This window comes from Melanotaenia boesemani, chromosome 7 (assembly GCF_017639745.1).
Source record: "Melanotaenia boesemani isolate fMelBoe1 chromosome 7, fMelBoe1.pri, whole genome shotgun sequence".
Classification (NCBI taxonomy): domain Eukaryota; kingdom Metazoa; phylum Chordata; class Actinopteri; order Atheriniformes; family Melanotaeniidae; genus Melanotaenia; species Melanotaenia boesemani.
Window position 1 is genome coordinate 18,490,467 of NC_055688.1, and position 27,447 is coordinate 18,517,913.

A 27,447-nucleotide genomic window follows, 5' to 3' on the forward strand; every position below is an offset into this window, starting at 1 on the left:
CCCTATTATCACCATATATCACGACAAAACAGGATTGGAACGTGCCATGCACTTAGCAGCATCCACAGAGAACCCATGTTAGTAATGATCTCACGAATGTTAAGTTTTCTTTTTAGTAATATAATTTGTTTGAGGTTCATTTGGGAATTAGAAGCAGCTTTTCCATTGCTGTTTTGCTCATAGTTTCAGTTTAAATATCATTATTTTACTTTTTTTTTGCATCGTAATGCTGAGGATTTGAGGTCTGCTGGTGGACTGAAATTTCTGTTGGACAGGATCGGGAGTCTTCCTGTATCAGTGCTGCCAATCAGCGATATGGATAAATGATAAAAGCCCACTGTCTGACACATAGGCTCGTAATCACTGATACTGCTGATTCAGTCGTGTGAGAAGGTCTGAATTGAGAGCCCATTTAATGTGAGCCTCACTGGGTGTTTAGTGTCCTAATCTTCTTGTTATTACTAATACTAGCAGTGAGTTGATAAGCGGATAAAATTACCTTTTCAATCTCATAAATGAAACAAGATTCAGTGGACAGGTTTCATTCAAAATGATCTGATGATACATATCATGCGCATTTTTTTTCTTTTGAAGTTTCAGTGAATAAAATGCTTGTGCAAGGAGGATTCATGCAAATGCAAAATTTCTCCATGTACAGCCTCCTAACAGTCCTATATTAATTTGAATTAGAAGTGAATCCAGTAAAGAGCAGCAGAGGAATAGTAACATCATAACGGCTTCTGATACATGGAGCATTTCAGCATGGTTTAATGGTCTGAAATCAGTCTGCTTTACAAAGCTGTTAAAATGATCAGGAAAGACAAAAATAGCTGTTTTAGGATGTTTGAGTATAGCACAGTTGATTAAATGATTAAATTAAATAAATAAATAAAAATAAAAAATCCATCCAATATCCTGACTGAATAATGACTGAAGGTGTGTCAGTTTAATCATCCTTTAATACTGAAGAAAAAAACATACATTACATATTTGTATTAAAGTAAAGTTATTATTTGATAATATAACGCTGTAAAATGCTTTTTAAACTTTGGCTTAGACTTCTGTATAACTACAGTCATGTCATTAAATTCGAATTTCCAAAAATAGGAATTGCCTTTTGGATGTACTTGTGAAAATACTCATCAAAATAAATAATCTTAACATGCTTTTGATCGCTGTTAGAAAACGCTCAGTTTTCGTGATGTTCGATAACGGTCCTGCTCTCATTTCAACTGGAACGCATCTCCTGACATACAGCATCAAAGCCAAAACACTAATCGCGAACGCAAAGCACGTGTCCACCTCCCGCTTGCCGTACTTGACTCCGCCATTCTTTGACAGGTCTCGTTGCTAACCAGTGGCTGTCCTTGGTTACCCATTCAACAAAGAGCGCATGAAACAAATTAGAAGTGTTGAGTGGAGTTATAAGAAACTTGTCAGAAGTGCGGAGAGGACGTGGGACGACTTATTCTTAAGACAAGTAGGTGTATTCTTTTTTTTCCACTTAATCGGCGCTAACATTAACTTCAGACAACGGCAGTTAGGTTAGCTTCTGTGTCGCTACTACCGAAAGTTTACAATGAAAACATTGTCTCCTACTTTGAAACTTACAACGCGCTTTGTTGTCTGAACTATCGTGTAACTGCAACTTTGTTACAGTTTACCTTAGTCTCTGACAGGTGTAGTTAGGTTAATAAATATAACAGATTTGACATTTAATCAGTCTTTGTATGAGCTTAGCATTTTAAAGCAACTTGTAAGCATCTGGAGTAGCTCTTTCCCTGGTTTTTACTCACTTTCCCAACAACACCTGAGCCAGTTTACCTACTGATAGGTCCTGAGCGAAGGCGTATTCCTGATTCTAATGCACGCGTACAGAGCATTTGATTCAGTAGAGGAAGTTAAAACTAATATTTATTTATAAAGATCCTCATTAGCTTTTGTATAGCATCATCGATTCTTCCGTGTTGCTACTTCTGCGTATGCTTCTCACAAAAGTATGAAATACTCAACTTTTCCATTTTACAGAAAAGGTAAAAAGTTCATTCCACACTGGTGTATCATGAATGTAGGACTTTGAAGTAGTGCCATTCAATGGTAGTTTCTTTATTTCAAACATTTTATTGAATCAAAAACTAACAACAGTGGCGTGTATAAAACGAAACAATGTCAGTGTCTGAACTTGTTATTTGTTAGGTGTTGTCTTGATCTAATGTACAAAATATAAACAGTATGATAAAGAAAACTGCTTTGAAGCTGTCATTGGACCTGAACATTTCGTGGTTGATTCATAGTTCAGACACTACTTTGGGTTTTCTGTGGTTTCTATGGTTCTAATCAATTTGTTATATATATATATATATATATATATGTGTGTGTGTGTGTGTGTGTGTGTGTGTGTGTGTGTGTGTATGTATGTATGTATATACTCTTAACCTCCCTATCTGTAATGTAAAAACAGGCATCGGAAGTTTTAAATTGATTGATGGTTCAAAGTACATGGAAATACATAAACTGTTTGGGCAACTTTAATCTTCATAAGGCATAAAGAGTGTTGTCGACATGTTGGTTTAATGAAGACAGGCATCTGATCTTATCATCCCCCCTATCCCTCTCACTGTGGGGACTGGAGTTGGGTAAACATGGCAAAAATGGCTTTGCTAGCATTTACAACAAAGTTGGTGAAATAATTGCTGTGTTTTGTACACTGTGAAATGTACAGTGGTAACCCATCAAAAATACAAAGTGGTAATTAATAATAATAATAATAATAATAATTATACTTTGTTAATCAAAAGCGGGATTTTTTTTCTGTATTTCCACCATCCTTGTTGTACTAATAGCAGTGGGCTGCCACATTAAACTTCCCCAGGGTGAAGTTGAGGGTTAAGGACCAGCCAGGCCACCACTCCCCAATTATCACATGAATATTGAGTATTTGGCATCTCTCTTCATTTTTGTCTTTCAGAATTTCTGTGTGCTTTATGATCAAATATTTTATGTACTGTAATGTGGGAAAATCATCAGCAATGGGCTCAGACAACAAATGTTGCTGACTACTCGAGACTATTTGAGACGGGTGCTGAGATCAGTTAATCCCAGAAAGGCTGCTGGACTAGATAGGATCCACAGTAAAATTCTGCAAGCATTTGCTGCCCAACTCGCTGAAGTTTTTACACATATGTTTAACATCTCTTTTGCACTAGCTGTGGTAACATCCTGTTTAAAATCTGCTACCATCATTCGGGTTCCAAAAAAGGAAAAGTCAGCCACAGAAAATTCAAATGACTACAGGCCAATTGCACTTACCCCTGTAATCATGAAATGTTTTGAGAAACTGGTCCTCCATCACATTAAATCCTGTCTCCCACCTCATTTCGACCCATCTCAGTTTGCCTATAGGGCCAAAAGATCATTGGAAGATGCCATAGCTACTACAATGCGCACCATCCCGAGTTACCTTGAGCGTCCGAAGAGCTATGTGAGAATGCTCTTCGTCAACTTCAGTGTGGTATTTAATACAGTCATTCTGTACATCCTGATATTCAAACTGCTGGACCTTGGCCAGTCCTAATCCATCTGCACCTGAATCAAACAGTTTCTGACTGACAGTCACCAGCGAGTCATATCCGGCCCTCATATTTCCTCCTCAATCACTCTCAGCAGTGGCTCCCCCCAAAGCTGTGTGTTAAATCCTCTGCTCTATTCACTCTACACCTATGACTGTTTTCCAGCCCACTCAAGCATTCACATCATTAAATTAGCAGATCACACAGCGATCATTGGGCTCATCTCTGGAGGAAATGAGACAGCATACAGGGATGAGATTGAGAGACTGTCGAAGTGCCGTGTGGTAAATAATCTGACCCTCAACACCACCAAAACAAAAGAAATGACATTGGACTTCAGGGAGAAGTGCAACACGCCAACTCTGCTTCTCTACATCAATGGTGTGGATGTGGAAAGAGTGCAGTCCTTCAAATTCCTTGGAGTCCATATATGTGAGGACCTCTCTTGGTCACAAAACATCTCTGCCATCACCAAGAGAGCACAACAAAGGCTCTATTTTCTCCGGTTGCTCAAAAGAAACAGTGTGGAGTGGAAGCTGCAGGTGGCGTTCTGCAGGGCAACGATTGAGAGCCTCCTGACATATTGCGTCTCAGTGTGGTGCGCAGGCTGTACAGCTTCTACTGTAAAGGTTCTTCTGAGAGGTCAGCAGAAAAGATCATTGCCTGTCCCCTGCCCCCCCTGGATAACCTTGTTATATCACGCTACCTCGGCAGAGCTTCGAACATCATTAAGGACTCCTCCCACCCTGGCCACCACCACTTTGAACTGTTACCCTCTGGCAGACGCTACAGAGCTGCCAGACCACGGACACCTCGGTTTAGAGTCAGTTTTTATGCATTTGCCATCTGCCTACTGAAAAAAAAAAAAAACAAAACAAAAAAAAAATGCATGACCCTTTGCACTTTATTAAACACATTAGTCATTTAAGGGCTAGTCACTTTCATGTAGTTTTTATTTATTTGAAATTCAAACACTACCTCTGCTGTTTTAAAATTAAAGAAATATTGTAATAGATATTTTCATTCATATAAAACTGTTTATCATACCTTTGCCTGACTTTATGACCTTGGGAAGTTGGATTTTTTTTTTTTTTTATAGTGTTCTCATATGTAAAACCTTACAACTGAAAAAGGGTGTACTTTCATTTTTACATGACTATATATAGCTCAACAGTAAAATGACTCCTTGGAGAATAATGCGGAAACAACAAGAGTAACTATAATGATTCATATAGCAGCTTTTGCACAGAAGTTGAGATTGTGCCTCTAAAAATTTGCTGGATCATTACTATAGATAGTTCTTCAAGCACATTCATTTCCAGAAAGAATCGTGATGAGGTGCTTTTTTGGGGGGGGGGGGGGGGGGGGGGGGGGGGGGGGGGGGGGGGGGGGGTTAAGGATTAGTGAGTCATTAAAGGTAACCTAATACCAATAATATATGGCATGTCATACAGGTCTGAAGCAATAAGCTGAAGCTCGTTTTTACAGGTATAAGCCTAAATCTCAACTTGCCTGGAAAGGTGCCACAGATAGAAAAGGTTAATCCTCAGACTGATTAAAAATGGAGGATGCCATTTGTTCTGGCCCTGTTTGTCGTACAACCAGAATTTGGACATGAAATATGCCATTTGAGGTGCTTTAAGCATGTAAGTAAATCAGTTTACTCAGGTAAAAGCGAAATGGTGGGAATTTTTATGTGCTGCAGCATAAGTCATACATAAATTTGCTTTTTTAGAACCTTTGATGTTTTTCCAGTTTATTGTGTAGACTTAATAAGGTAAAAAAAAAAGGTACTGTAGATGTTGATTTGTTTGTAGAAAATTCTTCAAAATGCAACATACAACTATTCATGCAAGTATCAGAAGACACTTCAAATAGCTGACAAACTGAATAATTGATGGACTTTACTCAACAACTCATTATGATTAATTTCTAATGTCTTAGCAAAAGCTGCTAATGTCTCTATTGTGTTAGCAAAAATTGGTATACATTTCCTGTCTGGATACAACATTTGGTCAGTTTTCTTATTAATTATTTTAACAGCTGCTTTCTCCCTTAACTGCAAGGATTATAAAGAAATGTTAGAACTGAAAAGTGTAATAGTTTTTTATAACAAACATTTAAATATAAATTAAACGGATTGCAGTCAGTTTGACCAAAATGAGGTTTATTTATTTATTTACACTTTAATATTTCAAGGGGAGAGCCCCCTTTCATTTATTTTTAAGCTTCTTTTGTATGCTTTTCGTTTTTTTTTATCATGTGAAGGATCAGGTTCAGAAGTTTACCTGTCTCTTTTTACGTGGGCTTGATTTATTTAAGTAGTGTTGAGGACTGCAGGACCAAGATGTAATAGGGGTGTCGATATTCGTCATGTCAGCAGGTTGTGCTTCATTAATCTGTCTGATTGATCCAGCATCCATGTGGTTCAATGACCTTGCTTTGCTCAAATACGTGCCAGTGTTACCTGATCTAGTGTTTTGCTGATAGATTTGGACTTGACTTATTGAAGGCACATGACAGAGACATATGTAGACACCAGACCTGTGAATGTAGAGAAAAACTTCCATTCCAGCTTACATTTTATGACGTCATAGCAATACTTTAGCAGGAGTATTAGGTTACAGGCTTTTTCCCCATCCACTTGTCAAGTGGATTTCAGCCAAACCTTTATCTGAATAAAATGTATTGACAGTCATATGGTGGTATGTGTTAAGTAAAGCAATGTTGTAAGAAACACAATTGTTTGTTTACTGGAAGTAATTCTGTGAAGAAAATGAGACAAGTAAAATTCATTGTCTGTTGGAAAATTGTAGTTTTGGCCATAGTAACTTCTAGAGACTTAAATTTTGCTTATCTTGAAGTGAAACAGGTGATCTTTCAGTCTAATCAGCAGTTCATAACTTATTCAGACGGTGTTGTCATTCCTCCATAGACCTCAACTTCTTTTTTTTTTTATTTTAAAATGTGCTGTTTACATTGACCTCTTCTTGATGAGGCCAATTTTGTCTGCCTCCTGTCTACAAGTGACAGCCTAAAATGGTAAATAGACTTATATAGCACTTTTCCAGTCAGCTTGACCACTGAAAGTGCTTTACACTACCTGTCACATTCACCCATACACACACACACACACACATACACACTCAAACCCCGATAGGCACATTGGGAGGCAACGTGGGTTGTGTCTTGCTCAAGGACACTTCGACATGTAGTCAGGGAAAGATTGGAATAGATTTACTGTCCCTCCGGTTGTAAGATGACTGCTCTTCCTCCTGAGCTACAGCCGTCTCCAAATAAATGGAATTAATCTGCAAAACTACAGGTGTGATATGCATAACCATGGTCTGAAAAGAAAGCTGAGACTTGTAAGATTACTATGGAAGTGTCAGAATCAAGATATGTGTTACTCTGCCGGAGTAAATTCACCTGGAACACAGTAGAAATTATGTTCATCCTAAAAGAAAACTCTTCTTACTTTCTGGGGAGTTCTAATTCATTATTTAAGCGATTAATTGGGATGTGTCACATGCTGATTCAATTACTATTTGTAAATGTTCAAAATCAGTTATTTTTTATAATAATTAAATGACAGGAACACAGGTGCAAAAAGTGTGGCAGGAACAGAGAAGTCGCGCATGCTACCCGGACACTTTAGGGGGATGGTACGGATCGGATCCTGATAATCGTTAATGGAATCGAAGCACTCTTAATCGTAAACGTAATACAATTAAATTGAATTGTGAGGAAATGACAGGAAGGAAATGACATCAGTAGCCAACTCTGTCTGAACAGATGGACGGCTTTTTATATGAAGAGAACCACCTCCTTTTTCACATAACCACAACTGGTTGAAGTTTAAGTGTAAAATTTCAGGAAATCAGATGAGTGAGAGAAACACATTTCTGATATGAATTCGTCCCCTGCAGCTCTTAGTGGGATTCTTTGATGCTGTCATATTTTTTGATAGCATCAAAGGAATTGCTTTTTCAAATCAGCATTTTCTCAGCCAGTCACTGCAGTACTACCTTTTCTCACTTGATAATAAGTTTTTACTAGAGCACTTAGGTCTAAAACTAAACGGTCAGTCTGTTGATTATATAGAAATAAATAGTTTCTGCCATGTAACTATTTCTGCTCTTGAAGTACCCAACTTGACTAGGACTTGACTACTGACTGAAGTTCCTGTGTATGTTATTTATGAAAGTCTCTTGTGTCTTCTGTATCCTTTGTTGCTTACAAAATTAATAACTTTGACTTCATTACATTAGAATAAGCAAATCAAAGACATCAAAAATTGCAGGAGGTCCCTTTTCATCTCTTGGCTTTTCAGATTCAGACAGTGTTAAGAATATTACTGACTACTTGGAACTAAAGCAAGTATCTGTGAAAATGCTAAACATTTTATTTTCAAGTCAAAGGACATTACTGCATTTCAGTTTTAAATACTTTTCCTGTTACGGACATGGTTAACTTATTTTGTAGGATGATCTTATGCTGTTCTTTTCAGAATTTAATAGGCCCATGTTAAAGGAAGTGTTTGGTTTAATTATGTAGATATAAATGGCTTTTTGTATAAAAAAGGCAGTACTTAAAAGTAATGTAAGCAAAGCACTAAAGGTTGTTAACATTCCTGTCAATATCCCACTAAATACTAAATAGGAAAACTTTCAAATGTTTGAGCTAATATTAAATTGGATGAACCTAACATTGATCAATGCAGTTTTATTGTTTGGAAAAGGCATTGACATTCACCGGTTAGTCTCTCACTTATATTGTAATAGACAGCACACATTTATGCATGTGCCCCTGAGGACGAACCAGTGGAGTGGTTGAGGATATATGTAAAATAACCTGTCTTTCACATGTCCCATCTTTATAAAAAATGAGGAGTAATATGCTTGCTATTTCCATCTGCAATCCTAATGCAGTTTATTAAAATGCATTAACATAACAACTCGCCCACTTTGCACCATATGGTCAATATTTTACCACTTGATATTGCTAAATGGTGGGCAGTCGCTCTGCTTTCAGAACCCACATATATTGTTTGTCATGTCCTTGATTATCAATGTGCGGTGTTAGCACAGATGAAATCTTGTTTGGCAATATTAATGAAATATACAGGTTTGTATACCTATGGGGAATTTAATTAAATGTGCAGTTCTGCTGTGTAGCAAAAATGAACTGTTTTATAGCACATTGTCAGTCATAAACTAACCAGACATTTTACAAGTACACAACAGCTCTGCTGTTGTAAGAAGTGCAATTGAACTTTGATTTTTTGATCAAGCTAAATAGGAAAAGAAAGTTATTGCTTGGAATCTTCTTGTGATTCAACTTTGTTTTTATGTTGATGTGCTGACAAATACTTCAGATCATAAAGATGATATTTTCTCTTTATCATGCAGTTTAAACACTGCATGGAGATAGTTACTCCTAGTGTTGTCAAAGTAAATGGTTGTTTATCATTGACATTTAGGCTGTTAAGATGCATTTTGTCTAACTTCAGTTTTGTAATGGCTCATTTGGCTGTTGTTTTGCATGAGGATTTGGTATTGACTCTATAGGACTAAAGATGGAGATTACCCTTGGCTATAATCTAGCATGTTTACATTTACATATCCATAAATATCCATTTTCACATTATAAATATTAATATAAATACAAATTTATGCTCTACACTGAATGAGCTTAAACTTTGCTTGTGTCTGGTCACTAATTGAAAAAAGTATCTGCGTAGCAGCTATAAGAACTACTTGTGTTCTCTAAATCAGTGGTTGCCAACGTATTTTCTTTGCAAATACTAAAGAGCCATCAAATCCCCACTTTAGGGGACCCCAGGATGGGAACCACAGCTTTAAATGCTGAGCTAAAGAGCTTCAATGCTTCCTTTAGTGTTTCCTTTAACACAGGAAGTCCTGGTCCATCCTTAACGAAAGTAAGGTGGAGATTTCCATCCCACAACTCCTTGTTGCCTCACCATTCAAAGCGATGCTTGATTACTTTCAAACAGTTGTTTTTAACCGCAGTTAATGGATGTAATTATGAAGACAAGAGGGTGAAGCGTTTTATTTCCTTTTTTGAATTACTAATGTTTATAATAAAGTAATATTTTTTGTATTGTTGCACTTATTACACAAGTATAATGTGTAGCTATTAGCTATGTAGCATTTGTGATACCTTTTCAAATAAACGCATTAGGGAAGTATAGATGAATATTTTGAACATCAGTTGATCCTTTAAACCAGGGTTACTCAATTCCATCCTACGAGGGCCGCAATCCAGCAGGTTTTCAATGTATCCCTTCTTCAACACACCTTATTAAAATAACTGAATCACTGTGCAGAACTTAATAGACTGTTAGATTCATTTAATTTGATGCAGGTGTGTTGCAACAAATCAAATTGTTTTGGTATGGTTGAAGCAAGTTGGCTTTTCCAACTGTAGGATATTTAATTGAACCTCAAAGAAATTTAAATCCATGCAGTCCATTCTGATAATATTATATACAGTCCAAATGTCTATTCCATTGCCAGCCAACACTGCTGTGGGGGTGATTATCACAGTGTCCGTTGTCCACAGTAAGTTTATCGCCTTTCCACTCCTGTAGTGTGTTTACTGGCCAGAACACACAGGCGCTAAATAACAGATGTCAAAACAGGAGCAGTGTGATAATCCCCCACAGCAGTGGCGGCTGGCAGTGTGATGGTGCTCTATAATACTCTGCCTAGCATCAACTCTCAATACTGTCAAATTTTCAAGTGTTAATACTCGGGGGGGCTTTATTTCATTATACCCTACCCACTTATGCAAATACATCTTGGCTCCTGTTCTACGCTGCTTTAGCTGGTTTTTAGGAATGTTTTAAATTTGATCATTAAATAATGATATCTTGTATCAGACATAAGTCTGTTTAGGAAGTGAATAAGGAGGGGTTAACCAGAGCTATACGATCCACACACAGTACATCCTGTGTATGTTTTCAGCTTATTAAGCGGATATCAGTTTTTTTTTTTTCTTTTTCTTAGTCATTGTATTTTTCAGGAAAAATGTTTTTTCTGTTGCTTAGAGTATTCCCTTGGTGGCTATTTAAAGTGTTTTCTTTTTTTGCTACAGTATCACTCAAGTGTCTTCACTGTCAAGATGCAAATTCTTTTACACAGCAGGGGCGGAAAATGGACAGTTATTGTTCAGATAAATCTGTTTAATGGGCATGGTAAATTAATTATTGTCACCTTTTCTGTAGAGGTCTTATGCTGCCTTCTGTTCTTCTTAATCGAAATTGCTGTTATAAATAAATCTGTGTCACAAGTTTAGACATCAGTAGCCTTTCAGCAACAAAAATAGCTAAAATGACAGTATGGGAGCATAAACAGTTTCTTTATTTATTTATTTTCTTTTTCAGGAGGCTTTAAAAAATAGAGCAATGAACTCGGAAATATTCCATCTACTCATTCGGATATAAAGGTTTTTAAATTTTAAAGATGAATGAGAATTATGACTGTGCAGTACACATTCAGTGAAAAAATGTAAAGACTTTACCTTTTTTTATTTTTCAGGCATAACCAAAAGACTGATACCTGGCACTATTTATTCTAAACACTGACCTGCAGTACATAACCTCTTTTGTCCTCAGGCAGTTAGAATCACTGTTGAAATTGGTTGAACACGTTGATACAATATACTTTGTCACTCCCTCTGGTTAGTTGTTAGGCTGTGTGGATTGCAGCTTTAGGCTAAATCTCTATCAGATCTCAATAGATACTGATATTATGTGAAAACCATGAAAGGTGTAAAGTAAATTAATTTCATACCCGAGTAAGTCTGCAGGGTGAAATGACATTGACAAGCAGAGAGGTGCTTTGAAGTTAATCCAGCACAGGAAATGGTGTTGTGTTCATCACACCCAACAGATCTCAGACATGCATGACTTTTCAAATTCATGAGCTGATTAACCATATGATCTGTACACTTTATTTTGTGCTGATTACTTGATCATCTGAGGTGGCTTAAAGCCTTTTTGGACACAGCAACTGCTTTTATAAATACGATATTCTTCCATAAAGATGAAACCACATTTAATCATGGAGTTTTCATTTAGGGTTTTAATCTAACTGATTAAACTAAATCCTTGTATGACGAGCAATGTGGAGCAATGTGGACTTATAGCAAAAGGGTGCTCATAGCTTCAATGCATACTTTACCCTTGTCTACAATGTTATTTATTAATAAAATATTCATATTTTAGTTAATAGGATTGGACTTAGAAAAGTCTTCAAACCATTCTTTCACTGTGCCTTTGGACTTTAGTTTCAGGGGTCTAGACTATTTTTTTTTACATTGGTTGCACTGGTATTTGGTTAACTTTTTAATTTGGATGCACCAGGAGAAAAAGAAAAAAAAGTTTGGTCCACCCCAGTTTTTACAGCATCACACTCAGGACCTTATTTTCAGGACTGCATTTGATCATCACCTAAGGACACTGACGGTCATTTAAATCATTGTGGGGTAGAGAGGTAAAAGTTGGTTGAAGCACAAATGTTATGTAGAAATAAAACATTATTTTGCTAAATAAACCTAAAGTCCTAGTTTCTCCGAACTAAACTAAACAAATGGATCATGGAAAAACGGATCATGAGGCTGTGCTGCTTCTGGAATATTTCCCTCTACTGGATTTGCATTTGATCTCTTTTATGATTATTATCTACTTGGACTAGGGCTGGGCGATTAATCGATAAAATCGATAAATCGAATTTTCCTTTTCTGGTGATTTATTTTTATGAAAATCGGGATTTTTTTCCTTAATTAGTTAGCAGCAGACTTAGCCCTCCCTCCACACCAGAACGATGTTTGTCTGACAGAGTTTCAGTGAAGTGACCCTTCACCCACCCCTGGGATTTAGCTGTGCATATAATTGCAGTGAGAATTGCTGCTCTCTTCGAGATGCAGAAGTCAACTTTAGCCTACAAACTCTTGTTAAGTGACAGCCTACATCAGGGGAATTATTTCTGCAGTGGATCCTGTATGATAAGGATCCAGATGGAAAGAGATCACGGATGCATTGTGTCGCATATTTCTATGTAAGACATAAAGTCATTTATATGGTGGAAAAGTTATGACATCATATGCTTTATTTTTGCTGGCATTCATTCATATAAATAAATAAATGTTTTTAATAAGTTTATTTATGTTTTGTAAAAGAAAAGAAAAAAGTAGTTAAAATCGGAAATCGGATTTGGTTATAAAAAATCAGAGATTTTATTTTTAGCCCATATCGCCCAGCCCTAACTTGGACTTAAAGGCAGCTCCTTTTTGGCTTTATTATATGCAATGTTTATGGTTGCTTAAACAGCCATAAATATATACTTCTGTTTAGTTTTGTTAATACACTGCAGCCTCTCCCATTAGTAGTTTTGTCTACCACGATTAAAGTATTTTATACATACTGTACATCACAGTAAATTTTTTCTAGGGCTGCATAATGTTTGGTTTCTTACAGTTAATTTATATAACTTATAAAGTCTCTCTGCTGGCCTCTTAGCTGCTGCTGAACTTCAAGGTGAGACATGATCTCTGACTTTAACTGCCTTTTCATCACAGTGTCATTCTTCCCTGAGCTCGGGTAAGGGGGCCAATAAACAGTAAATTAGCAGACATTCCTTTTGGGGAAATGGAAGTCCTACATCTATACATGAGAAATGTGAGATGCACTTGTGCCACCAAGAAAAAAAGTTATTTGCACTTGACAAATATTTGGTTGAATGTGCTGCACACACATCTGAAATGAGTCCAGCTGTAGAGCCCAGATACAACAGAACTTTGTTTTGGACACAGGCAAGCATCTGGATCAGTGCAAAAAGATCTGACTGATTTCCCTCCTTAAGAGAAAGTGCAGGAATCAGAAATATATGCTCTGCTACACGCAACAATTTTTAAATTTCTCATAATTTTATATCCATCTGTATTCCCTTGTATTTATGGGGTGTTATTAGTATTTAAACCTAATAATAAGCATTCGCATTTACAGAATTTATTAATATTTTAGGCACTTTCTTTTTGACATGACCTTTGAGCTGTCCAGTAGTCCATACAAACAGCGTGTTTGACTTACTAATTACAGCCAATTAAACCATGTGAAATGATGTTTGTTCATTCCCTCAAAGGTTACAGATTAATTTAGCACAACATAGCTGTAACTTGTACTGTACCTACTGGTGAACTGTGATGTCCATAAAGGAGATTAAGTCACTCTGGGGAAAAATGAGAGAAAATATTATGGCCGGTAAGAGGGTATTAAAGTAATGCACAGAGTGTTGATGAAAGAACACTCCTCTTGAGCTGAATATAAGAGAGGCAAATACTAGGGGGGATTTAGTGTACTTCATTTGCTAATAGAAGGTAGAAGTGTGTAGTTTTCTCTCTTGCGCTAAACTAAGTTAGATGGACAGGTCAGCAGAATTCACTTTTAATTTCCTCTTCTTGTAACCCTCTACCCTCATGTGGAATGTGTGTGGCTGGCTTTAGTTTAGCAAGGAAATGACTGACAGCTGTTGGAATGAGAATGAGGGATGGCACAGACAATTAAAGGGCTGGATACAGCTTGGCCTGACCTTCTGATCAATGCACTCCTATTCAGAGCTGGCAGGCCTGAGAGCAGCACTCCTTTACCAGACTAATAAAGATGGCACGGAGAGTAGCTCCTGGGCTGGACTGCCAATACTTTTAACACCCCTATCGATTCTCATTACTGTTAATGGTTTCTTTGCTAGTGTGAGGGAGACATTGAAAAGTGTGGGTGGACATGGGTGAAGCTAGAGTTTTGGTCAGGAGCAGACATCATTTTATGAACTTTATATGTGAAATTTGCTTAAAGTGTCAGTTTAATAACTCATATTTTTTGACACAGTGGGTAAAATTAGTTTTTATGCTGATTGTGATTGTCTTTATAAGCCTATAGCTCTGCTGTTGGGGTCCATTTAAGACTGGTTCAAGTTTGGATTTAAATAGGCATATATGTTATTCATCCATTTACGTTTCAGGACATGGAATACCATGTGCATGCGTAAGTTTGTGCATGTAAAATTGCGGCGGTGCCCGTAATTTTTGACCGCGAGTGCACCTGTGCAAGTGTGGAAAAGTACCATAGGGGTGAATGTCTTTTTGTTTCTTAGTCATTGAAATGATCTGTAGATGTACTGCTGCAGCATCACCTGAACAGGTGTCTGTCAACGTCCCCACATAAGGAAACAACAACTACTTGATGAAAACTCCTTCCTGGTGTACAGTGATCTTTTCACAGAATTGCTACGTTTAAATATTTTTGTTTTTAAGATTTTACGCTTTAAAAAGTTGTGAAATCATTTTTATACAGCCTGAACACGTCATGGCCTTGTTACTGATCAGATGTCATGTTATCTGCTGCTTATTTATCTTCCAACTTTATTATTTTATTTTAGGAGAAAATGTTAAATTGTGGATTAACTGAATATTTACACAAATTTGAGGTCATATTCCTTATTTTTTTATTGACACATCACTTCCTCCCCCAAACCATAAAAGATCTGAGACTCTAATACTGCTTTTTTTCTGTTTGTGAAACAGACCTGATGAGTGAAATTACCCATCAGATACTGTTCCCTCTGTGTTTAGAAGGAAGGCAGCTTCACACAGCTTTGAAATTCATCCTGTTGACTTGTTACCTTTTTCTACTAATAAATTCTGAAATTTTCATCCTTCTTTGTCATAAATATTTAATTTTCTTATATAAATATTTAAGCTGAGATTTAAAGTAAATATTTAGCTGCTTTTTTTATAAAGAGAATACTGATGATAAAAAGCAGATTATCTGTTTTTACAAATCAGTGATTTTTAACCCAAGATTTTTGCTCATTTGTTCATATAGAGGTGCTTTTAATATTAAAGTTTGGAATAAGCCAGTTCTCAATTGTCATTGGATTTTTTGTGTAACTAATTAAAAATAATAATAAAAAAAAAAATCAAAGCAGAACACACCTAAGCTTTAACAAGACATTGCTTGCATTCATTAAGATGTTTTCACTCTTGAGCTGGCAAGTTTGGTTTGCTGACTGGCTGTTCTGGTTGTGCTTCATTTCCTCTTTCATTTGTTTTATGGTCATTAGCTGAAATTGACAAGCAAGATGGACTGCAGTGGTCCTTGGGCTGTATGTTATCTTCTTTTGTCTTAGGCAATTTTTGTAGTCTGCTGTTGCAGGCAACCTTTGACTTTTTCCTAACTCAGATATGCAGGAATTACAGAAACATCACCCTGTCATCGTTTTAGAAACTTTTGCAAATATAAGATGAAAGGAAAGTCAAACAAATGAATTCATGTTCTTGTACGCCCTGGAGCTGTTATTGTACGGAACTGGGAAGTTAATCGCAGTAGCTATTTCCATACTAACCAGGGTTGCAGCAGATTAGTACAAATCTACAAGGCCCAAACTTAAAGGCATTCTTCCTTGATTTGTCTCCCCATAAATATTTTATGAGCCGACACAGTTCTTTGGCTGTTGGCTTCACCTTGTACTGGGGAAAAGAAGAGGCCATGTATGTTATGAACATGAAAAGGGGTAAAGAAGCATAAACTTTTTCAGCAGTAACATTGTGAGAATGCTGCCTTTTAAGCTGCTTGCTGTCACTATCTAAAGCTATAATGTTGTATGTCAGAATTTACTGCTTCACTTTTATTGTTTGAAAAGCGATTTAAGATCCATAAAACTGAGCTTCTCTTCTCTTCTCTTCTCGTCTCTTCTCTTCTCGTCTCGTCTCGTCTCGTCTCGTCACTTTTGTTGGCTAGAGTGATGTAGCCTGATGTTTGAGAAAAGGCTCTTTCTATGGCTACAGCATTGCAGGTATGATCTATGTTCGGAGCTGGATAGGATACTAACCAATATACTGATAAGATACCATCAGTATACTTTCCTTTAAACCCATGTCTGTGTATCCACATTAAAAATGACTTAAAGGCAGAAAAAGCTAAATATATAAAAAATAAATAAAAAATGTCAAAAAAATCGCCAGAAAATAACAAATGAACTGATACAAAAGTTATCCCTCTTCATAGTTTCATACAGCTCATGAGAGTTTTGTAGTGGTGCTTTCTCTACAGAGTCTCTGCATACTGCCTGTATATTTCTTGTTTTATTATATTGCTTTCTATGGGATGTATTTGGGCTGCAGTCTGTGGCCAGTTAGTGTGTAGACTCCAGCCATCGTCAGAGCTTGTGTGTGAGAGACATAAAAACTTAATAGAAATTGTCATCCTCTCCCTCTTCTCTGCTGTGTATGTGTTTGTTCTGCGCATATACTGGCTCATTTGACAGAACGGGGTTTATCACATCAACTGTGGTGGTGCAGCACCTTAACTGGGCTGTATAGAGGTGTGTTATTTTTATCTTATTTACTGCTTTGGTCTTTCATTGACCACATCCTGTCTTGCTACTCTAACTCATTCTTGCTTGTTGAGTCAGGGAAGAGGGATTGTGCTTGAATACTGTTTGCAAACAACAACTTAAAGCTATTGCTCAGTGTTCTCACTCTGTAAATGCTACTATTCTTTTCACTCCACGCTGACCTCAATTAGGCATCTTTGTCCTCGGATCAAGTGTTTTTCAGCAACTTCGCTGGGACCAAAACTGCTTCAAACATGCTGACTGGCTTAATTTTTTTTTTTTTTTGTAAACTAGTCAGCATAATTTCTATTTACATTTAGTGAGAGGAAAGCAAATTACTGTTAGCTGAGATTGCCTACATTCATAACTGTCATGTTTGGCTTCACACTGTTTTTGATAAGGTACATTTTGAAGCTGTTAATTAAGTATTAATGCCTTTCAGATGAGAGTTGTATCAGTGAGGGTAAAACATTATTGTAGTTAGTTTGCTTGCAGGATGCCTCCTGCTCTTGGTTTTCCCAGAGGCTAAGGTACCACTTGCCTCCCAGATGCTATTACTACTGGAATCTGCCTTTAGATTCAGCAGCAGATAAGAACAGTGGTATCTCCTCTAATTGCCAGTTGCCTGTGAACTGCAAACTACTGTGACTGTGGGCTGCATGTCAAATAGCTGTGGCAAGTTAGATTCCGGGCCTGTAGTTAATCTCATGCACAAATTAGATCTGTGCTTATATATATATATATATATATATATATATATATATATATATATATATATATATATATATATATATCTTTATATATATATATGTGTGACAGGAGGTAAAGAAATAATTTTTCAGTGAGCAAACAAATAGACCAGTTCAGTTAAAACGTTACTGGACAAACAGTACTACTCTCTTGTGCAGTTAAAATAAGGTACAGTTTTCTTTCAGCCCTCATTACTACATTACATAGAATAATACTGTAACAATATGATAAAATTATACAGTTATCTTGTGAAGTTGAAAACATGGATGCTGCCAGAGAATTTTCTGCCAGACTGAGTAGTTTTGAAGGGAAAGTAGGCACTACAGAAAGACTGCATGGTTAATGACTATGTGTCTAATGCCAATTCTGAACTCCGGATCACATCCAAAACTGGCAATTAAGTTAATTTGCAGAGCAGATAAAGTCAACAAAGCTTGCTGCTGCCTGTTCCAGGCATCACTCACTAATTTAACTATTATTCTCATTCATAATAACATTGATGGGGATCTTGCCAGTAACAGGCATTCAAAAAGTAATGGCAGTTGTATTTGGCTGTTCTGTGATTGGTGTAGTAGTTAAGATGCTGGATAGGATTCACATATTATATAATACATGAGGAGTTTATCTATTGTAGATAAAAGTGAAGCCCTGCAATGGATTGGTGTCCCATCTGAGGTGTAACCTGCTTCTCCCTCACTGCCTGTGACAAGCAGGGATATGCCCCATACTTAGAAATGATTTATATCACCATATGTAAAGAAATTAGGATGCTGAACTCCTTTATTAGCTTGTTGCTGATTAAGACCTTATTCTAATTTTACCCATGCTAGAATTCCATGGGACACTCAGTAGGCAGTATCATGTCCTAGTTTAATACCCAGCGTGGAAGCAAATGGGTCAAAGCTCCTGTTTTTAACTGGGCACAGAGGAATGTCCATCAGTGTAGCTTTTGGGAAAAACTTTCAAGGTGGAAAATTGGATTAAAGCAGATACTAAATCCATGCTATAATTTGAGTTTTAAATCACAGCAGGGCATCTTTTGTCTCTGCAAATGATAATTTTGAGCTTTTAATTTTAGTCTCCAAGAACACCCACTGAAGTAATTTGTAAAATATCATAAGACCGTTATCTTTTTCTTAATTGTCTTTTCATATACATCATATTTAAAATAGTAATGCTCTTTAAACTTTTTTGTTGTTGATGAGAGCAGTTAACTCTTGACTTGATTACACCCACACTCACACTCAGCGCCAGACTCTTTGTAGCAGAGTTTGTCTGAGGTGAGGACAGGTAGTTGATATGTAGAGCAACCAAGATGTTGGTATAGAGACTGTGTTATTAGTTTCTAGGTCACTAAGCAGAACTTTTATAACTCTGCAGTCAAACTGTTGATGTCTAATTTATTGTATCGATAGCACAGCAAAATCTTTGTTTCCTGCAGTAGTTCTTCCTGTTCACCTTCCAGGGGTTGATTTTTTTTTTAATTGTGATATTTCTGACCAATATTGCGATTGTGATTTGGTTTGTGATTTAATCTTTTCATTTCCAGCTTTCAATGCAGAAATGTATTTCTAAGATGATATTGAGGATTACCACATGAGATGACATCGAAATATGAACTGCTTTATATTATAATGCAAGGATGTAACGTTGAGATATGAATGGCTTCACTTACCAACTGTAGGATTCAACCTGTGGACAAAAACATTGAAGCCTGATGGTTATGTTTCCTTTAGAACAGGTTTATACTTTGTCCTTGTTTTAAAATTTAAAAAGTCAGGTGTTGATTTACACCACAGCACCTCAGTTTTCTCTAAATGGTTTTTATATTACACATGCTAAGTTCTGCCCCAGCTTGCACACAGAAACGTGAGCATGCACGCACACACAGGTAAACACAGCAATAAACAGAGAATGCATGACGGATAATATGTTGCTTCGTCTGCCAGAAAATCCTTTAAAAAGCATGTTTAAAACTCTCTCAGGAAGGTGAAGATGAAAACAGTACTATGGCCGAGACTAGGGATTGACCGATGTGGATGTTTTAGAGCAGATACAGATTTTTTTCACATCAGCTTTGGCTGATGACCGATACGGGCTGCTGATTTTCCTCCTCCTCATCTTCCTAATAACATGAATAACATGTATGAGGTGAAACGCTGCAGTCTCAACATTTAGACAACTACCGATGAGTGAACAGCTGCTGTTCTCTTATCTGCACCTCACAGAAATGCTCACTGTTGACTTTACCTTCAGATTTAATCTGGAGTGATGAACATATTTTTGCTAAATCTTTTGTATGTATTACATGCATTAAAGAAAACAACGGCCAAGACCGTTTTGAAATGTGGATATTCAGTAACTGTCAGATAAAATCATGACACCTTGCTGGTTCCTGACTTTTCCTAAAACTACATGAATTTTCATTATGTAAAGAACAGTAGAAATATAATTATATTCCAGCCACAGGTGGTTATTTCCAATGCACAGGATTTTGTGCTGTTCTGTTTTTAGACTCCTGATGTTCTGGATCAGATAACATGGAAATATTCTGTAAAGGGTGGTATGCAGAGATGAATCGATGCTGTACTTTACATCATACTGGACTGTGCAGGAATAAACTTCCATATAATCAAGATGTGAACTGAAAATCTCAAAGGGGGTTCTAGCTGGCAGAAGAACAGCGGAGATTAAGAGCCAGACATGTTCATTCCTTCTCTCCGCATCGCAGTTGTATCAACCACATGCATGCTACCTTTGTATGTGAAGCAGCACGTGTATGTAGAAAAAAGGCAAGAAAAATACTGTCATGACAATTTACACTATTTACTATGTGGCTAAAACAACTACTAGTTGCAGCTGGATCAGATCTCCTGCCGCACCATTTTCCTCACATGCTGCCGCTGCATTATTATTATTAATTTTTCTGCGCAGCTTTGTGCTGCAGCCACTTCTACACTTCATAGAATAAAACAAGACGGTTTAGAACTCATTTGAGTTTTTGCTGAAGCTCTTTCATTTGACTTCAGAGATCAGTGGAAGGTAACTGTTGTCTTATATCAGCTGATCACTCTGATTGATCAGCTGCTGCATGAAATCATTCCACTGTCGGAGATCTGCAAACGCTGATGGCGTACAAGATTATTTTATAATAAAAATAATTTCCTTTAGAGCACTTAGTAAAATGCATTAAGTTTAAAACTTAGCATTGTTTTGAAGCTGATGCAGCAGGATTCCCACCAGCACTCTGCTTGTGGGAGAGGAGTAATGATTGCTCTGCTTGTAACTGCAGTGTCTCGAACAACACGGAGCTGTCTATGAACGCCTGTCTGTAAATCATGCCGATACACGCCCATGTATTGGTTGATGACAATACCAGTAAAAAAACACAATTATCGGCCTGATATCTTGGCTGACTAATGTATCGGTTGATCCTTAGCGGAGACATGAGGGTAACTGTCCCCACTCCTGTTACAGGTGAGCATACTTTCTAAAAACAAACTTCTGTTGCATGTGCCACTTTTTATGATTAAAGGAGTGCAAATAATTCAGCAGTCATATATTCTAAAAGATGAACAATTACAGTTTAGTTCAGTTAATGCACCGCAAAACTCAATCTTTTCTTTTTCTCTCACATTTTCCACAACTGCAGTTTTATGATGGTTATAGTTAATTACAATATCTTGAGCTTAACTTTGCTTCTAGCCTTTGAATTGTTAAAAAGAAAAGGGCACTGGAAAGCTAGTAAGCTATATTGGCTGTCCTTAACACTTAAGCACTTTTCCGTACCTCCGCATAATGTGCATGATTTCTTTTTTTATGTGTGTCATCACGAGAGAGCTTGTGGAGTTGCTTTCTGTATTGTGTATGTATATATATGTATGTATGTATGTAGAAACCCTCCTCCTTGCCCCTCCCTCCTCTGTATGTTCACCTGTATGATAACTTTAACTCAGTAGGTACACATCAGTCATTGTGTCACAGAGAATTCAAGGAGTAGTTGACTTCAGAAAGTGGATAATGCTGTTAATTTCTCTATTAAAAAACGTGAGCTTAAAGTGCTGAGGCAGTTACCCTAGTATAAAAAGAAAATAGGGGAAGAGCAGCTAATGAAAGCCAATTACCAAAAGTCTATAAAGCTGACTAATCACACTGCAACCCATTTGTTTAATGCATGCAATAGCCACACTCCTCTTCAGAGTAATTGTCAGAAACTAATTTCCCTGTATGAAACATTTTCTTTTACACTTTTATTTTGGATTTTTCTAACAATATAGTGTAAACACTTGAACATAAAAAGAAAAACAAAATGGACAAAACACAAAGACACTTAGATCACGGTATCAATATCCAAATCTCTGTTCCAGCCCAGGTAAGTTAGTCACATGACTTATCAGTGGGTTCCATATGCTTTACCCATTGGTTGTGTGACGGAGGGGTTGAATCTTTCAATTTGAAAAGAATTAATCTTCTGGCTAGCAGAAAAAGAAGGCGATGACCCTCTTGAACTGAGTGGGAAAGATGCCCGTTTGAGCTGGCATTACACCAAACAGTGCAATTGTTGGTGATGGTATAATGGTACAACCATAAGCATTATTAATTACATTAAAAAAAAAAGATCAGAAAGGAGTGAGTTCAGGATAGAGCCAAAACATATGATACAATATATGGTTGCAGGCATTTGCTTACACCTGTCACAAATAGGACTCCAGTGTGAGTATAATCTAGCCAGTTTAGCTTTAGAGAAGTGGAGGCGATGTAGCACTTTGAACTGTATCAGTGCATGTCTTGCACATATGGAAGAGTAGAGGACATTTAATAGGGCTGCTCCCCAAACCTCATCTGAGAGTGAAAACCCAAAATCCACCTCCCACTGTTCTCTGATGTAAGATGTGTAGGTGCTATACTATTCCATTATATTAGAGTAAATCTGCCTTTGCTTAACTTGTTAACATACAGCAGAGTCCAGAATGGTTGGCGGAGGAAGAGATGGGAAATTGATAGTGATAGTTTTTGTTCACTTTAAACTAAAATTTAAGAGAAAAATAGTAGTTTCCTAGTCCTCTAAACTAATCTTTATTTACAGTTAATCTTGAATGTACTTTGCTCTGATCCAACTGCTATTGCCTGGATTTCTTTTTAAATCGTAGTGCACAACAAGAGTTCTTGACAAACATGACCCTGCATATCTTTTTCAAGTCTTAGCCCCTTGTTAGATTCAGTGAGGAAGCTGTGTGCCACATTGGCCTGACACATTTGCTGAAGATCCTTTCAGTTGAAGCTAAGAGCTTAGTTGTTAGCCATGCTTTGAGTTCCTGAGGGGATCGAAACAAGAGCAAATGGTTGACCCTTGGTTGTCACTCCCTGAGTCATTTAAAATCACATGAAGCTGAACATTGAACTCTCCTTCTTTAGTCCTGCTGCTTTGAGATTTTAGGGTTTTAAATGGAGCCATAAGACTATTTGGAAGTTTTATACAACAGGAATTGGCTAGTATGTCTTGCCTCTATTTTATAAGTTTGATTATAGAGAAGCAAGAATGTAATTATTTTTCAAACTGATTTGGACAGTATTTTAAAAAAAAAGATCTCGATGGTTTAAGCAATTTTCTTGTTGGAGATTTTAAAATGAAGCTTATATGAGAAATTAAACGGCCTCAAAATGAGATCGTGATTAAATTTATCCACACAAGTATGATACATTTTCAGTTCATATATAGAGTCAGCTGTGTATTCCTTGGCACAACGCAGTCCAGTGGTAGTGAATCTCTAAGCTGGTTACTGCATTAGTATTTGAACGGCTAAATAAGAAATGTAACATATTTAATTTATCATCTCAGAAGGTGAGAGATTAAAGGTCAAAGCATAAAGATGTGGGCCGATGCTACATCAGTGCATTAGTTCATGCAATGTAGGTACCAAGCAGAAAAGCACCAGGTCATGATATGAAAAACATCTTAAAAAAAAAAAAAAAAGAAAAAAACACAAAATCAGATTCATACTTTCACATATTTTTGCCATATTCACCAGGCCTATAGATTTCTGCGTAAAAAGAACAAGCATGGACAAAAGTTGCTAAAATCAGGAAAAAAAAGACACAAAAAATAAACTAAAAAAAAGCAAAACAACAATAAAACACAACTCAGCTTTGAAAATGTGGATTCCTAAAAGTATTTTTGAACACTATTTCAAGATAAATACTATTACAAACTTGTTTACTTCTTTTTCTTAATCTGCTGATATTTTTGTCAAATCCCTTCTCATGTTGTATCTTCATGAGAGTAAATGGGTTTATTTCTTGAGTAGAGACTCAAAGGTTCGTGACCTTAGATGTTTTTACAAATACAAGTTGATTAAAATAAAATAACTGGATTCAGAATTGTATGAAGTGTGAAAATGGGCTCGATATGTTCATTTTGAGAGATTCAAAATTTCTCCATTTGCTAGATCTGTGAAACATAGTGACATATTAATTTCATATAGTGACACGTTCATTACTGTGTTAAACACTGAAATGAAATATTGGTGCCAAATTATGCTACCATGTCACTAATGGGAAAATGTCAGTTGCTGCATGAGAGGGGGAAAAATAGACAAGAGCTCTTTGGGGATTTTGAGTATCAGCAACTTGTTGCCAGGTTTAATTGCAGACATAGGAACTGGAAATTGCCAGTGTATAAGGCAGTTATAAAATAATGTACAAATATTTATTTAGTTTTACATCCATACTTACACACTATTTAGTTCTCTAATCATTCCTCTGTATTCTCTGTAGATTGAGGTTTGTCTTGCAAAGCTACTGTTCCCCTTTCTGTTTTTTAAAATGCCTGAAACCGACTTACTACATGACGAATCAAACTCTTACACACACTTTAAATCTTTACACCGCTCTGCAAATTATGTGATATTATTATGAAATGAAAAAATTATTATGAAAAAAATGTATGTTATATTCTGCTCATATGGTAAATTAATACAGAAATCCATACACACATAATTTTGTTTTTTTTTAAACTATTATTATTATTATTATTATTATTATTATTATTATTATTAGCCACCATAAGCAACAGCAAATTATGATTCACCGATATGTATATCTATTAAGTTAAATGTATCATCTGGCTATTGGCATTAAAGGTCCCATATTATGCAAAATTCACTTTTTAATGGTTTTGGAACAGTCATACTGGTCCCCCCGCATGTGTAGGAGACCCGTAAGTGTGAAACTCTTTCAGGCGCTCTCTCTCCCCCCTGCTCCACCTCTAGGGAAGTAAGCGCTGAATTGAGCGAGTTTGAAAGCCTGTACGTTAAGACGTCATAAGGGACAATAACCACTCCCCACAGAGCGATGGACCCGCTTACCGGCTCTCAAAGCCCGCCCTCTAAAAATCACCTAGCGCCCAGTGTTTATCCTTTTCGGCAACCCTCGTTAGCGGACATGGCTAAGCGACAGAAGCACTGTTCTGTTTGTGGCTGCATAAATGAACACGAAAACGTTTTTTTTACTTCCATCCACTGAACCCACGAGGACTGAGTGGATTAATTTTATTTTTGGAGGAAATGTACCCGGAAAACTTCCAAAGGTTTTGCATGTCTGTGGCCAGCATTTCAAAGAGGACTGTTTCCACAACATGGGGGCATGAAAAGCAGGCTTCGCCAACCGTTTGAAGCTGAAGCCAGGTTCAATACCAACTGTCCGTGACACAGCTGGAGAGGTAAGAGCTGGCAGTTATTTTATCGTTTCGGCCACTAACGTCCTGTTAGTCTTCTTGCTCGAACTTCTTCAGGAATGGGTTCCGGTGTTCCGGCGTTTGTTTATCCTTCACTACGCTGTAATCAGCGTCTAGTAACCGCTAAGGCCTAACCTGTCAATCACCTCATGACGGGCGATGCGATGGGCGGAGCCAACAGCTGAGCTGCTCCACCAGGGTTCCGCCCACCATAAACGGCACATTTCTGAAGCTGCTAAAAAGAGGGAGGTGAAGAGAAGCCGCTGCACTCAAACTGAGGGTCGATTTGTCCATACCATGGTGGAAATATTTCATTTAGATATTAAGGAATGGTCTCAGATTGGGAAAAAAGTGTATAATATGGGACCTTTAAATTTAATTTATTATCTTCTATGCCACTCGCCTTCCCTGCTCCTTCCCTTAACTCTCTTGCTTCCCCTTCCTTACCCGTGTCATGCTGTTCTGCACCTAACCCTTGGGCTACTCCTGCCTGTCAAACATTACTTAATCAAATAAGTCAGAAACAAATTGCATTCATTTCACCTCTGTTGAAGTCTGTGAATAGGCTATCAAAACTCTAGTATTAAATGATTTGACATTGTTCAGGAATCCTGCATGAACTTTGTGGCATTGATGCTGTTACCTGACCAGAGCTCTATTCCTGGGTTGCCTTTTACTTTTTCAAAAAATATTTTAACAGGATCATATAAAATGCAACCTGTGATTATGGTGCATAGGTGATAGCCTACATTGTTTAAGATAACTAGTGTCAACTTCATTAGCCTACTGTAGCGTTAGGACTGGTTACGTTAGGAACGTTATGCAACATCATGTTTGCTGTTCATTATCAATATCTTTATTGGAATGTTTATTCAAATAGTAAAATCTAAAGCAACTTATCAGCAGCCAACTTTTCTCTCTCCAGACTCTACAAGTAATAAGCTTGTCGGATGCTTTCGAAGTTACCTTGCCTGTGAGCTTAACCAACGGCTGTGCGTTTAGAGCCGGCAATGCAGGTTCTATTCTGAAATTTTGATGTCCATGTGAAACGATTTAATTCTCGGCCTTTTGAAGGCATTGCGCTAACAATATGGCCGTGGTGACCTGCCCCGGTTGAGTCCATGTAGGGGAACATTGGGTACTCTGTAATTCTCATACTGTACATCAATGCTTATCATGTGGCTAAATTAATCTAGGCTGCCAGCGAAGGACATTGTCATTAATTCATTCCTCTTGGGAAGCCCTACAGTGGCCCTTTGTTTTATTTTTTCCCACAAAGGGAACATCACAGAGCACACTCTCCTTGGTCTGTCTCTCTTCCTCTGGGTAATGCTGGTATGAATTATTTTTCTATAAATAGGCTTATAGTCTGGCAAGACCAGGTGCCCTAATGTGCCAAGTCTGTCTTGGTACCTGCCCCGTGATGTGAGACAGTGGTTGCTTGTCTCTACATTAACATTGGCCTCACTTCCCTACATGTGTTTGTTTCTCTGTTTAATCAATCAATCACTGATTGAAATAAGTAAATTAATAAATAGAAAGACGACAGTACCTTAAAACATGATCTTTAATATATTTAAAATTGTGAAATATCTCTAAATATTAATCTAGGATTTAAAATCATGAATAATACTGAACTAAAAACTAAATAACTGTTAACACAATTAGTAAAAAAAAAATAAAAATTGGCAGTTCAGCTGTTCGTAGTATTTATAGAAGTTTTTGCACATGATTACTCGAGATTTGCAGGTAGAAGTCCAGACAAGTGCGGATCCTGTTCACACAGGGACATCACAGGAGGGGACTTTCTGTTGGAGATGCCTGCTTTTCTCATTCCTGAAAATACTGTGCTTTCCTCACAACATGTTGAGAATGGCAGAGGAAGCTCATTCTTGGGTGGGTATGAGTATGGCCTGGTGATAGTTAACACCCCCCCCCCAGCTAGATGACAGGCAGGGGGAGGGCTGGAGAGCTAATTCAA

The 27,447-nt window shown here is 37.2% G+C and overlaps 1 protein-coding gene across 5 annotated transcripts in view; it reads left to right on the forward strand.

Annotated features, from left to right (window-relative positions):
* The first annotated feature begins 1,326 nt into the window (after positions 1 to 1,326).
* The window catches only part of enox2 (ecto-NOX disulfide-thiol exchanger 2), a 185,107-nt gene continuing 158,986 nt past the window's right edge, over positions 1,327 to 27,447 (forward strand). For 4 of the 5 annotated variants that reach the window (XM_041989987.1, XM_041989990.1, XM_041989986.1 and 1 more), the window contains exon 1: positions 1,327 to 1,480. The gene's annotated coding sequence lies outside the window, so the exon portion shown is untranslated. The remainder of the gene's footprint in view (positions 1,481 to 27,447) is intronic. The other variant, XM_041989989.1, reaches the window with a different exon arrangement.